We start from the raw sequence: 14,516 nt of genomic DNA on the forward strand, positions 1-14,516 counted from the left end.
TAGCTTCCGGCTTCTTCCACATTAGACTCATACGGGTGCCCGGTCACAGCAGAATCGCCAGAAACTGCAAAGCCTGTGAGTTTGCTAGAGAGAGCACTCGTTCGCCAATCTCATCCGTTTAGAAGCGAGGTTTGCCGATGTCTTCTTGCATTCTGGTGATAGAACTCATAAACCGCCTTAATAAATTTGTGGCAAGCTCAAAACGCCTCTTCGATTTAAAAGGTTCCATGCAGGAGTTAATCAGTAACAAAAAGTATGAATATCTGTCCAAGGGAGATCCATCGATTTTGAATGAAGCCTACGACCTAATCTAACCTAATTCTCTAGCTAACTAACATTAACTGAAACGCTTAAATTTGACTACATATGTATATATATGATGTAGCAGACATATGTATGTATATGCTCAAGTTGGGTTCGGAAATTGGACAACGGGCATGGCTCCTCATACTTCAACGATATCTCAAAATCAATTAATTTTTCGTCGTTTCGAGGCATTAAATATGTAACAGATAAATCAAGCATTAAAAAATACATAGTAGCGCATTTAGTATCCCATGAATTTTAGTGGATATTGTTCGGAAATTGATAAAATTGGCTTATATACGATGTGGAGTCTCAAATTAGAGATAATATAATAAAATTACGGGTGAAATCATGAGTGATAACGTTTCACTGTTTCTCAAGCTTCCATATAACAAATATTGTGATTGAAATGTCTTATTGAAATTAAGTGTGAATTTTACATTTGTCAAGAGGTTAGGTTCAATTAAAACTCAGTACAACTTTTTGTTTTAACTTTAACTTAATTTTTCATTTCATTAAACTACAGTATTCTTAGGAATTAAAAAACAGTTAGAAAAATATAAAAATCTTTTAGTTATTGTACGATTATTCACTCAAAAAGCGCAATGCTATGAAACACATATGTATATACCTATACATACATATACATATAATAAAATAATAGAAAGTAACAATAAGAATTTTAATTAAAAAATCAAGGTTGAGACCAATGACCAACACTATTCCAACTACCATGTACTATATATACAGTAGATGGCAGAAACTAATTTCAGTTTTTTGAAAAATGAAAGGTGGAAGTAAATATTTTATAAGAACATTAACAGTTTAACTTTGAATTAAAGGAATTATTAATTATTTTCGCTCTAAAAGAAAAATTAATTCAGAAAAACATGAAGTTTTATATAAATAATTAATAAATAAATTAAAAAATTTATAAGATTAGAAAAGTATATACAGTCATCTAAAATTCAAAAGAACGCATCATCAAAAAATCGAAATTGAATTTTTTATTTCTAACGATTCACAACATCGTATTACATATATGTAGCATAAAATTTTCGGCTTTAGCTGTAAGATATAACCAATATATAACCAATACATAACCAATACATAACCAATACATAACCAATATATAACCATTTTATAACCAAAACTCAAATTTTGTTTCAATATGAGTGGTTTTTATTATATCGTTATTCCTTCGCCTGTAAACTTATGAAAAGTGATGTTACGTTATTTTGCATTTTAGGCGACAATATATATAATTTTTATGAAATAATTATTATGAATGATGAAACTCACAGTTTTGTAGGAAATTTACTGCTCTATAAAAATGGTCTTATATGATTTTTCGATTAAGTTAAGCGTTTACAAGATATTCATCGTCAAACATCAATGCATATTAGGGTGGATCAAAAAAATTTTTTTTTTTTCGTTTGGTACTCTGAAAAATAGGTTCCTAGACACCTCTAAGAAAGCCTCTCCAAAAATCTATTCATAATAATTTTTTTTCATTGAGTTATAAAATTCATAAGAAATAAAAAATTTTCCCAAAAATAATCAAACTTTAACTGTTAATATCTTTTAAACTTTTGGGTTTACGAAAAAATCTTATTAGACCTTTTTTGTAGAGCATTCAATTTCCAACAAAATCTTAGGAACAAGATATTTTTTCAAGTAATTGGAAGCGAGATATAAATTTTTCTATCTGATAATAAGAAAAAATAGAAAACTGTAAGAAGGAGGACCTTCCCGTTACAATTAAAAACTCATATTTGGAGAGGCTTTCTTAGAGGTGTCTAGGAACCTATTTTTCCGAGTACCAAACGAAAAAAAAAAATTTTTTTTTTTTGAATCACTCTAATATATATATATATATATATATATACATATTTAATACATATAAGGCAAAAGTACTCAAAGTCATATTTGAACTCAAAGTCCTTTGCACAGTCGATATCTGCAAGCAACATACGTTTTTCTTGTGGTAAAAGAATTTCGAAACCTTTATAATCTGTCTTAAAAACTCTACCAAAATTGTTATAGCGCTTAAATATATATTACCATCACAAAAATTAGTGACTAATAAAAATAAAATAAAAGCTTTATGAAGAATTGTCATCATTAGCCAGCACTTACCTACAACATTGACCTCACGCCGCTCACAAAAGAGGTTATGAACAATACAAAAAGACAAAAGAAAATGTAGAAATATTACTTAAAATACAAAAAATTAAAAATTTTAAAGCAAAAAGCTGTAATTAAGTGTCACCTAACGGAGTTGCTTACACACATTATCGGTCACCTTGCGAACGCGCCATTTCGTTAGTCTCATAAAATCTCATTAACGACTTAACAGTTTCAGCTTCCTCTAGATGACAATGTGATATTTGCTTTCAATGCTGCCAGTCATTTGTATGCAAACACACATACATACACACAAATTAATGTACATGCATTTGTTAAATAAAAAAATGTATTTAAAAACAACTCTAGCTATTGTCCGTTGTCTTGCCACTGCTTTTTCTAGTAACTCGATACTGAACTTAACTTAATACACATTTGTGCATAAGCACAATCGTATGTGTGCATGAGTTTCATGAGTATTTAGCGATTAATAAATCCGCAGCTGACAAACTGTTGCGAGATAAAGTAAATGACGTTTGTCGCGCTGCAAGTTCAAGTTCATTGTCTTCGGGCAATTAAAGCCAGCAAACTGCAATTAAAATATTTTTGATTTAAAAGTGTTAATAGCTGCTAAATTATAAAATAGTTAAACTAAATATGTGTAAATATGTGATAAAATAAGTGTGTGACGCTATTCAATGTGACGAAGTGGAGACAAGCTGTCAACTGACATTTGATACAAGGAGTTAGGTTAGGTTTACAAATGCATAATTGTACTAAATGCGTGTGTGTTGTTTTTAGTGTTGTAAATGTTATCTAAAAGCTAATAATTAGTTAGCAAATTTTGTAATTTTACTGCGTAGATTTTTATTTGACTTTTACAAAAGCTTTGGTTTGAGGTTGGGCAATCGTCTGAGAGTAGAGGACCATTTCAACTAATATTTCTCTTGATTATAATTAAATAGAATTTTTATGTATCCTAATTACATCTACAACGCTTAGTATTATTTATTTTTTCTAAGCTAAGACCAGCATTAGAAAAATATACCGGGTTAAATCTCTTACGTCTTGAGCTCTGTTAATGACGTCAATGTCGGAAAAGTTAAAAAACAGGGCTTGAAAATCGTCGTGTTGTCATAATATTGATGGCAGAGGTTATTAACATCTCTTGTGAATAAACGTAATACATTTTGTATAGTTTTTGGATTTGAAGAACTCAATATTTTGCAAAGACGACGTTGAGTAAAGGTCGCAAAAGAGATGCTAGGCAAGGTAGGGTGGCGGAAGACCCTAGATTCATCAAACTTATCATTACTAGTGACATATATGGGGGTATATGACTATCAAGTCAAAACTGTCTAACAAACAGAAGCCTGGAAAACAAAATTCGCTGAAGGTATTAAATAACAAATATATGAAAAAAAGAAAAAAGTAACATACTTTTAAGTAGTTAATTAATATTTCTATTAAAATAACTAATTAAATATTGTATTTTTCACTCTGACTTAAAGTTGATCAGATGGTAAATGTGTAATTTAACGGCTTATAAAACTTATAAAAGTTAGTCATGAAGCAAATCAAAATCTACATTCTTTGTCATTTGTTTTTTGAAGATTATCTCATTCATATGTTGTAGCCTCAGATGATCCAACCGTCGAGTTCAATTTTCGATGACTTGTTCCAGCATTTCGACTGGTAAATAGCGAATGACACTCGTGATGTTTTGGTCCTAAATCGACGCGGCATTGTCCGCATAGACTTTCGACTTTCCACAGAAAAAAGTCTAATGGTGTGATATCACACTCTTCTGAGGGCCAATCGACCGGCCCAAAACGTGAAATTAGATCACGAGTTTTAATTTGAGGCATCAAATAGTCGGTTATCATGGCGCGTTACAGGTGTCATTGTTGAAGAAATATGAACCGATGATTCTCTTCAGGTTGTTCTTCGTTTCACATGCAGCAATTGAGCCCGAAATGGGCCTCATTGCTGAACAAAATTTGACTGGAAAACGTTGGACCTTCTTGGAACTTTTCAAGAGCCTTTAGAGCGAATCGATGTTGCTTGGGAAAATCGGATGGGTTCAGTTCTTGCACAAGCTTATTTTGTACGCTTTCAATTTAAGCGGTCAGTGGGTAATCTGGCCTGTTTTTTTGACATTGTTTTTTTTCATAGAAATTTTTATTCTACAATAGATATGTGAAATATCATGGGATATATCGTAGAGTGTATAAACAAATTTTTTCGGAAATTTTTGATGACATCTGTCGGAGAAATGGCTGGGTGAATGAGGTGTATTTTTTCACTGGCGTACACGATTTCTCATGTTTGGATCATCTGAAACACAATTTATTCTTAAAAAGTACGTGAATGGTTATCGTCCCTACTAGAATCATGAAAAAATGTTGATAAATAAAAAAGTAATTAACGTTTTTTTTTTTAATTTTTCCCCATGTTTTTTACATAAATTTTGTCATAACATTGTCAATAAATTATTAAAAATTATGAATTATATAGGGACGATAGCCAGGCGTTTTGTGAACATTAAAAAAAAAATTAAGCCAATCGTTTGAGTAGTTCGACCGGAATCATGTCCGCCAGTTTAAAAAAGTGTGTTTCGAGAAAAACGCGTTTAAAGTTTGAGGTGTGCACTCCGAGCGCTCCGAACGTCAAGCGGTATTATTATTTTTGGGCCTTTTTCGAAACCTTCCAATGGTAAAGTGGGTTTCTACATTAATTCTAAGGGTATAAGGGAACAGAAAGTGAATTTTGAAAAAGGGAACAGAAAGTGAATTTGAAAAAAGATTGCTGTGTTGCTGCGAACGGTGCCGAATTGACTTCCATGGTCTTCGCGTATACTCTCTGCTATGGTTGATATATTTTCTTTACTGTGACTGGACGTGATCTATTCGATCGAATGTTATCTAATAATGAATGTTGGGTCTCAAAATGGTTTATAGTGTTGCGAATAGTACGCTCAATAGGCCGATGGTGATGACCATAAGTTGAGCGAAGCGCACAAAACACATTTTTTGCAGAACGTGAATTTTCGTATTAAAAGTTCAACGATTGTTAAACGTTGTTCAGACATAAATCATTCCATAATAAAATGCCAAACAACACTAAACAAAACTAACATGACATGAGTCACGCGTGATTTATCAAAAAAAGGCTATTGTAAAAAGTGCATCCACTTAAATCACCCGTTACTTATTTAGTATGTTTAAATTTGCTTGGTTTTAAGTAATTTGCGTTTTTTGTGGTGAATGGTTTTTTATTATTTTTAGTTTTTTTCATTATTATAATGAGCATATTAAGTGATTTCAATATTTTTTGCGGTTTAGTCATCACCATTAAGAATTTGCGCACACATTGACCACACAACTTAAATTAAATGGGAAAAGATAAACAAATTATTAAACAGGTTTTCGAACAACTGATTAAAGCTTAACCGGATCTTGGTTGCTAAATTTTGACTTTCATTCAAAATATAAAAAAATTAATTTTACAAAATATATATTTAAAACTGCGTTTGTTCACAGTAAACAATTGCGCTGCAAAATAATGATAAATAAATAAAAAACAGGTACTTATTTTTGTATTATTCTCTGCTCTTTTTATTCACAGCAGTTTATGTCAGAACTAAATTCGAAGCAAAAATTATAAAAAAGATCTAAAAATACAACTCTTGCATAACATAATGCAAACGTAATAAAAATGTGAATGTTTAAAAGACATTTGCTCCATTTAATTGATAAAGTGTGTGAAAAATATGAACCCACAACTGTTTTTCATACAGAGCTACAGCAAATAAAACCAGAGCAACTCCAACGCACCGCAAGCAATACAATAATAAACGTCCATCAACAATTAAAAATTAAGACACACATTTATAATTTGTTTAATATTTTCACAAGCTGTTGTCAGTGCATAAAAAAATATTTTTGGTTAATTTAGGACTAAATGAAGACATAACACTAACAGCAGTAACACAACTCCAATTCGCATCTACTTTGTTTTTCAATTTTGTTTGTCTCCTCCACTTTTTAAATCGTTTTTAGTTTGCGTGGCAATTTGTGCGCCACTTGCGGTCGTTGCCACATCTCGAAACTTAATTTACATGTTAATGCCGACTGCATAATTTTCTCATACCATTTCCCAGTTTGTTTTTTACCTTTTTATCATACATATACCTCACACATTTGCTCAACTAGCCATAATACCTATGGCGAAAATTGCTTGGCTGCAGTTTATATGGACATAACAATGTGTTTAGATCGCGCAATATTTCAATTGGCACACTTACCCACGCCCCGATTTTTAATAAACTGTGTGAATTTCCCGAAACAATATGGCAAAATAAATTAAATTTGTTAACAACGGAAAGGTCACTTGTAGATGTTAGTTCGGGCTGGCAATACTGCATGTTAAATAGAAATTATATTTAAATTTACGTCAGAATAAAAACTAATTATTTGAATTTACTTAATATTGATACAAAAATGAAAAGACTCTTTAATTAAAATTTTGCACGAAAACCACGTCAAAGTAGGAAAATATCAAGGTTATGTTGACAGCTTTCTTCAATTATCGAGTTGTGGTGCGCTCCGAACTCCTTCCGACTGGCCGAACTGTCAACAAGGGCTACTATTTGAGTGTTATGCGTCCTTAGCATGAAGTAAAAAGAGGCCGGAATTATGGTATTATGAATTATAAAAACACGTCGTATCCCTATTAAAAATGAACAAAGCATGCCGTATATCAATCAATCAAAAAGCAAATACAACTTACATACATTGTGCCAAAAAAGTACCCGGAATTGTAAATAAAACGCAAAATGTTTAATTATTCATTAATATTTGTTTAGTTGCCTTCAAAGTAAGCCCCACCAGATGTAGTTCACTTTTGTCAACGATTTTTCTAGTCATCGAAACACTTTTTATAAGAACTTTTGGGATGGCCTTCAGCTTCTTCAGCGAATTTTGTTTTATCTCTTCGATCGACCGAAAACGGATTCCACGGAGCAGCAATTTCAGTTTGGGGAACAAGAAAAAATCACACGGAGCTAAATCTGGTGAATGCGGTGGTTGATCAATGGTATTCATTGCGTTTTTGGCTTTAATCGTGGTTCGATGCGATGGTGCATTATCATCGTGAAAAATACATGAATTGTTCTTCCACAAGCGCGGCCGTTTTCGAAGAATGTTCTAAAGCAAAAGCCTCAATACGCCCAAATACTTGCTGCAATCCAAAATAAACAGGCTTTTTTGAATCTAGCGCCCCCTAGTGGCGCCATCTATATGCCGACTGGTGCGTTAGAATCTACTATCTTTATCGATTGTCCAGTGAACTCACTTCTTCATTGATTGGAAGTGAAGTTATTGCGTTTTAAGTGTCAGTATGTTTGCGTTATCGGTGCGAAAATGAGCTTCGAACAAAGAGCCAACATTAAATTTTGTTTTGAAATTGGTAAAACTTTTACCGAAACGGTTCAATTCATGAAACAAGCTTATGGCGATGATTCAACGTTTTCAAAGTGATCGTGAGGACATAAATGACGATCAACATGTGTGTCAATCCAATCCAAACTGTGCGTGAATTCATCAAAAATCAGCAAAAATCACCATTGAAATTCATGGAAATGGAATTGCACATCTCCAAAACATCGATTTATCGATTTTGACCGAACATTTGGGCTTACGAAAGGTGTGTGCACGGTTTGTTCTGCACAAACTGACGACCAAAAATTGCTCAGAATCCAACATTCGAAGGACGATTATTTGACCAAAAATCACATTTTAACCATTAACCACACCCCGTATTCACCTGATATGGCACCGTGCGACTTCTTCCTTTTCGGAAGAATTGATTTGCACATGAAAGGAAAGCGTTATGCAGACGTAGAGGCTTGCACCGGCATACTGGCGGTCATACCGGCCAACGAGCTAAAACACTCGTTCGACATGCTTTTGGACCATGCAAAAAGCTTTATTGAAGCAGAAGGAGACTATTTTGAATAAAATAAATTGATTTTGCCGGAAAAACCATTTGTTCTGTTTTTTTTAAATCCTTTTTTTTAAGTCCTGTTTACTTTGGAATGCACTTTGTAGAAGTTCTTATTAACCGTCTGTCTGTTGTAAAACTCTTCATGAATGAGGCATCGGAATTAGCATGATGAAGCATGCCCAAGAGATCTGTTTAAGGTACTCTTTAAAAAAATCAGCTTTATCGAGATCGGACGAGTCGAGCAAGAATACCCAAAATAGCCACAAAAATCATTCGAACGGACTCGCGACAGATGTTGAACTCTCTTGCCATCTCTCTAACACTTGCCTGACGATTTTCAAGCACCAAAATTTAAGAATTTTTAATATTTTCATCAGTTGTAGAGGTCGAAGGTCGTCCACGAAGAATCAGTGATTTATCATGGCGCCAAAGCCAAGAGTAGAGATTGAGAAATACATACATACATATATATATTTATATACATATGTATGTATGTATGTATATACATGGATACATTTTCGAACTCCCTCCATAAAATATGAATAATTATCAACCAAACGAGATCCACAAAAATTGATAATTGCATATTAAGCCAAAATCCAAAAAAGTCTTACACAAAGATTATTAATTAAAGCTAGTTTCTGCGCGAAAGTATTAATTAATTAGCTACGCATGATTTTTTTAGAAGCCACAAAAATGCAGCAATTTGGGCTAAGGTTAATTAGCGTGGATATCTTAATCAAAGAAGAGCTGGTTAAATGAAGGGAAATAAAAGTTAAATGCAGACAAAATTAGAAGAGTTTAAAAAAATAAGCAAATGTTAAACGCAAATAAAAGCAAAAATGAATGTGAAACTGTTTTCAAACTGCTGCCTCTGGTTGTAAAGATGAAGTAATGCTAGAATTTATGAAAGCTAAATTTATTGTTAATTATTTAATTAAAATTCTGCAATAAAGTAATTGCGGTGCGGTTGCCTTAATAACTTAGTAAGAATATACGCAAGCGCATGCGATTATATAAGTATGCATGTATGCATACATATTTAATGATATTTCTAGTTATATGCGCATAATTACATAAAACATTTAACTGTTAATCGCATATGTTTGAATCGCCACACATTCGTACCCGCGCTCTTGGCAGTTAGCTGTGGCGCGCGTTAGTCCATTACGCTTGCGGCTAGCCGCTTCACACGCCGCGTCAGCTCTTAATCGAAACGCTTCAATTGCGCACAGCCAAGCCAACCTGCCATTAGGCGAGTACGCCAAGCGCAAAATGCTTTGCATCACAATTATATCAACATGCCGACATGCCTACATGCATAAATCGGCACATATGTGTTGCATATATATATAAGTATATATGTATGTATGTATTTTGAAAAAGTAACGTCGATGCCTGCAACTAGTTTTCGTTTTTACGGCTTATGTAAATTTCAGAAAACATCTTCAGCGCATAAATAAATGCTTGCGTGCTTGTTTCTTTTGCTCGGCTGATTTGTTGTTGTGTAGATGGGCGAGCGTTTATGTATTTATTTGTGTGTGTGTGTAACTTATGTAGGTGCGGAGGCAACACCTTCGCTTCAGCGATTATTTCGGCTAACAAATATTTTCGTTTGCGCGCGCGTATTTCATCAGCGGTGAAATATTTGGTGCACGATTTACGAGTCCTATTGGCGGCTAGTTCAGATTTATGCTTACATGTGCGCCAATTTTTTTTTATTTTTCCCCATTTAAACGTATCATTTGAAATTGGGGCATTTGCACAAATTTCAAGTGTTGTAGTCTCTCTTATGAGTGCTTATAAGTACTAAGTGTGACGCTCAAATAAAATAGCAGAAATATTAATAGCAAACGTGTTCGCATAAATTAAACAGAAAGCTGGATTTTTCGAGAGGTTATTGGCTCATATTTGACAAAGATTATTTTTTGTTAATGACTAAGGCGAAAGTGAAATGTATTATAGAATTTAGTAAAAATATAATAGTATTGACCTTATGATATATTAAATTTTGTGCTTGATCAGATTAGATTTTAAATGTGACTACCTCAAAGCACGGTCGTTCTTTAAAGCCACTGCCCAATGTCAACATACTAGCGGGTTTCCAAATTTCACTTAAATATTCGCCAGCATACAGGTTTGATGGCTGATCAATGATCGCATGTGGACTGCTACCATATAGTACATATGTAGTCCTTTGTAAGGCCATAGAAAATAACTCCTGTGTTCAAACTTATAAATTTGCAAAAGGTTTAGTAGACAATACAAATTTGCACAGCGGTGTAAATTACTTTCAGAAATAACAACTACATATATACACAATTTTGAAAATTTTGAAGGCATAGCCTAGCCTAAGATAATAGCCTAACTTTGAAAAGATCTTCTGCTCCCATAAAATTGTGCTAAATTATAAGAAGTAAGGATTTTAATATTAGCTCAACAAACTTATCTAATAGCAAGTAAGGAAAGGCTAAGTTCAGGTGTAACCCAACATTTTGTACGCTTGCAACTTGCAAGCGTCAAAGACCGAGAAATTTCTTCAGGAAAATATGGAACTTGGGAGTAGTGTTGATCTGATTTTATCTATTTTTGCCAATACCACATACTATTACATGCCACACACTAAAAAAAGTTTTCCCTGGGTTTCATTACGGTACCTCACATGCAATGACCAATCATTTAGAGTAAATTCAGCCAGATGTTCGAAAGTTCTGATATTAGTTCTACATGAGCTAGGTCAAGTTTTCAACCACTTTAATCCTTTAGAAGCACAAAGATACACTCTAATGAGTAAATCACGGTCTCTCATTATACTCTCGCAACAAAGTTGCTAAGGAGAGCATTATAGTTTTGTTCACATAACGGTTGTATGTAAGTCCTAAAACTAAAAGAGTCAGATATAGGGTTATATATACCAAAGTGATCAGGGTGACGAGTAGAGTCGAAATCCGGATGTCTGTCTGTCTGTCCGTCAGTCCGTCCGTGCAAGCTGTAACTTGAGTAAAAATTGAGATATCATGATGAAACTTGGTACACGTATTTCTTGGCTCCATAAGAAGGTTGAGTTCGAAGATGGACAAAATCGGCCCACTGCCACGCCCACAAAATGGCGAAAACCGATAACCTATAAAGTGTCATAACTAAGCCATAAAAAAAGATATTAAAGTGAAATTTGGCACAAAGGATCGCATTACTAAGTTTTTTGTACATATCTCGGAAACTACTACAGAGTCGTTTTCTCCATATACAGTTCAAAAATGGAAGAAATCGGATAATAACCACGCCCACCTCCTATATAAAGGTTATGTTGAAAATCACTGAAAGTGCGTTACACACAAAAAACTAAATTTTACGGAAGAAACGGCAGAAGGAAGCTGCACCCAGGCTTTTTTTAAAAATTGAAAATGGGCGTGGCGTCACCCACTTATGGACCAAAAACCATATCTCAGGAACTACTCTACCGATTTCAATGAAATTCGGTATGTAATATTTTCTTAACACCCTGATGACATGTACGAAATATGGGTGAACTCGGTTCACAACCACGCCTTCTTCCAATATAACGCTATTTTGAATTCCATCTGATGCCTCCTCTGTATAATATATACTTTACATTAGGAACCAATGATGATAACGGAATAAAACTTTACACAAATACGGTATTTGAAAAATATGTAAATGACGGAAAATGAAATCTCGATTATCACTTTATCATGCGAGAGTATAAAATGTTTGGTGACACCCGAACTTAGTCCTTCCTTACTTGTTTTCCCGCTACAAGTAAAACTCATACAGCTCATCGCTCCATCGAATGCGATATTCGCCAATGCCAAAGCGCATAGGACCATAAGTCTTCCGCAGAACCTTTCTCTCGAAAACTCGTAAGGTCAACTCATCGGATGTTGTCATGAGGGACTTGTAGAATTTGGTCTTTATTCGTCGAGAGAGGACTTTACTTCTCAATTGCCTACTGAGTCCAAAGTAGCACATGTTGGCAAAAGTTATTCTGCTTTGGATTACGAGGGGTGACAGTGACGTGGGAGCCTAGTCGCGAGTGCGACGATTATTTGTTTGTTGAGATATTTCGTCTTGCCCTCGTTTACTACCAGACCAATTTGCTTTGCTCCCTTATGTAGCAGAACTAACAGCGCGGATGTTGATGCCAATTATATCTACAGCTGTTGACAGCTAATTAGAAACGCTCACTTTTTTGTAGATGGCTGATGAGTGTAATGCTAAAAATTTTTGATATACCGTTATTTATATTTCTAAAAGTCTTGCATTGTTGGTGTTACCCTATTTACTACTAAACTCACTCTGTTTTATATTTGTGAAATTAAAGTTCTTTTAATTTTTTCCCAAATAATAAATGCGTTACGATATAGAAGGTGAACTAAGTGCGACAGCTAATTAGAAACAGTTGTTTCAAGAATTAAAGATCTTTAAGGTGCTAATTTTATTAATAATATTATTGATTTCTAGTAAGCATGTGTTTCAAAGTTTTGGTTTAAAATGTATAAAAATGTTTCTTCAAGTTTTTTAATGAGAAGATTTACATCTGCCCTACGTATTTACATTTTTGACCTTCGTCAGTCAGGAAAGACGTACAAATAAATTGTGAATCAATTGAAATGATCAATAAAAATTGTTTGCACTGCCTTTAAGCATATATAGAATTTTTAAAATATTTCCATTGTTGCGCGCAAAGAAAAAACTCGAAAAACTGCAACAGACCCAAAAAAGCATTCCACTGACGTTATACGTAAAATTCAAGGTGAATGCAATGTCCAAATATCCAATAGAACGATTGCCCGGCGTTTGGTCGAATTTGAACTTCACCGCAGGGCAGCACGCAAGAACACACTTCTGCCTAAAATTCATAGAAACGACGCGTAGACTTTGTCAACTCTTATTGGTAGACAACAAATCAACGGAGGTATGTCATTTGAAACGATGTAAGAAAAATTAATCGCTTAGGTCCTGATGGTCGAAGGTGTGGTCGCCTTCCAATAATTCAAGAATTTCATCCACGCCATATTTCAAGCGTAGCTGAGTATGGTGGAGGATCAATCATGGCGTGGGGATTTTTTATCTGGAATGGTATTGATTCACTCCATAAGATTAATGGAATTTTAAACAAGGAGAAATACGTCGACATCCTAAAAAAAGACATGTTGCCATGGGCTGAGGAAAATTTGCCTGTTATAAGGAAGATAAAAATTCAAAGCATACGTCTAAGTTGACACAAAAGTTTTTGAATGAAAATTCTATCAATGTTTTGGAGTGGGAATCGTCCAGCCCAGACTTATAGAACAACTCTCGGTGATGTTAAGATGTGAAGCAATATTAAAGTAAAGGAGATAACCAACATAGTACTAACTGAAAGTGAGCAAGTTTTTGTAATAACATTGTTTTTTGTTGATAAAATATTTTCGTTTCTAATTAGTTGTCGCACTCAAATCGTTGAGTCCACATGTTTTTGTTAAAATCTTCAAAACAAAAACGAATGTTATTCAAAATGTTTACTACTAGAATTTAAGTTTAACATAGGTTTCAATAAAATATGTGAAAATTCAATAAATATACTTGATTTATTGGACTTCAAAATAGGTGTCGTCTCTAATTAGCTGTCCTCAGCTGTATATCATCGGCATACGCCAGCAGCTGTACACTCTTATAGAATATTAAGTTCTGCAGCTCGAATTATTTTCGCCCGGCAGTAGATACGCACGATAGGGAGTCGCCTGTCTGAAACCTCGTTTGGTATCGAACGGCTTGGAGTAGTCCCTGACGGAGCTTTCGGTATTGCTCAGCGAAAGTTTACACAGCCGTATTAGCTTTGCAAGGATATCAAATTCATCGCGGCATTTTCGTGCTGTCAAAAGCAGCTTTAAAATCGACGAAGAGGTGGTGTGTTTCGATCCTCTTTTCTTATATCAGTCGTATCTATTTTTTTTAAACATCCGTTTTGGCATCTCTACTCGGCGTCCTTTTTGTGAAATATTCAAAATTTTTTGACACGAGTCAAAATGTATTCAGTCGATCCATACTCGTAAGAGATGTTGAACTGCATTTTT

The 14,516-nt window shown here is 34.1% G+C and overlaps 1 protein-coding gene across 1 annotated transcript in view; it reads left to right on the top strand.

The window, feature by feature from the left end:
- Positions 1–14,516, top strand: part of LOC126750936 (protein artichoke) — a 58,822-nt gene that overhangs the window by 25,239 nt on the left and 19,067 nt on the right. The window lies entirely within an intron of this gene.

Source organism: Bactrocera neohumeralis, chromosome 2, assembly GCF_024586455.1.
Source record: "Bactrocera neohumeralis isolate Rockhampton chromosome 2, APGP_CSIRO_Bneo_wtdbg2-racon-allhic-juicebox.fasta_v2, whole genome shotgun sequence".
NCBI lineage: Eukaryota > Metazoa > Arthropoda > Insecta > Diptera > Tephritidae > Bactrocera > Bactrocera neohumeralis.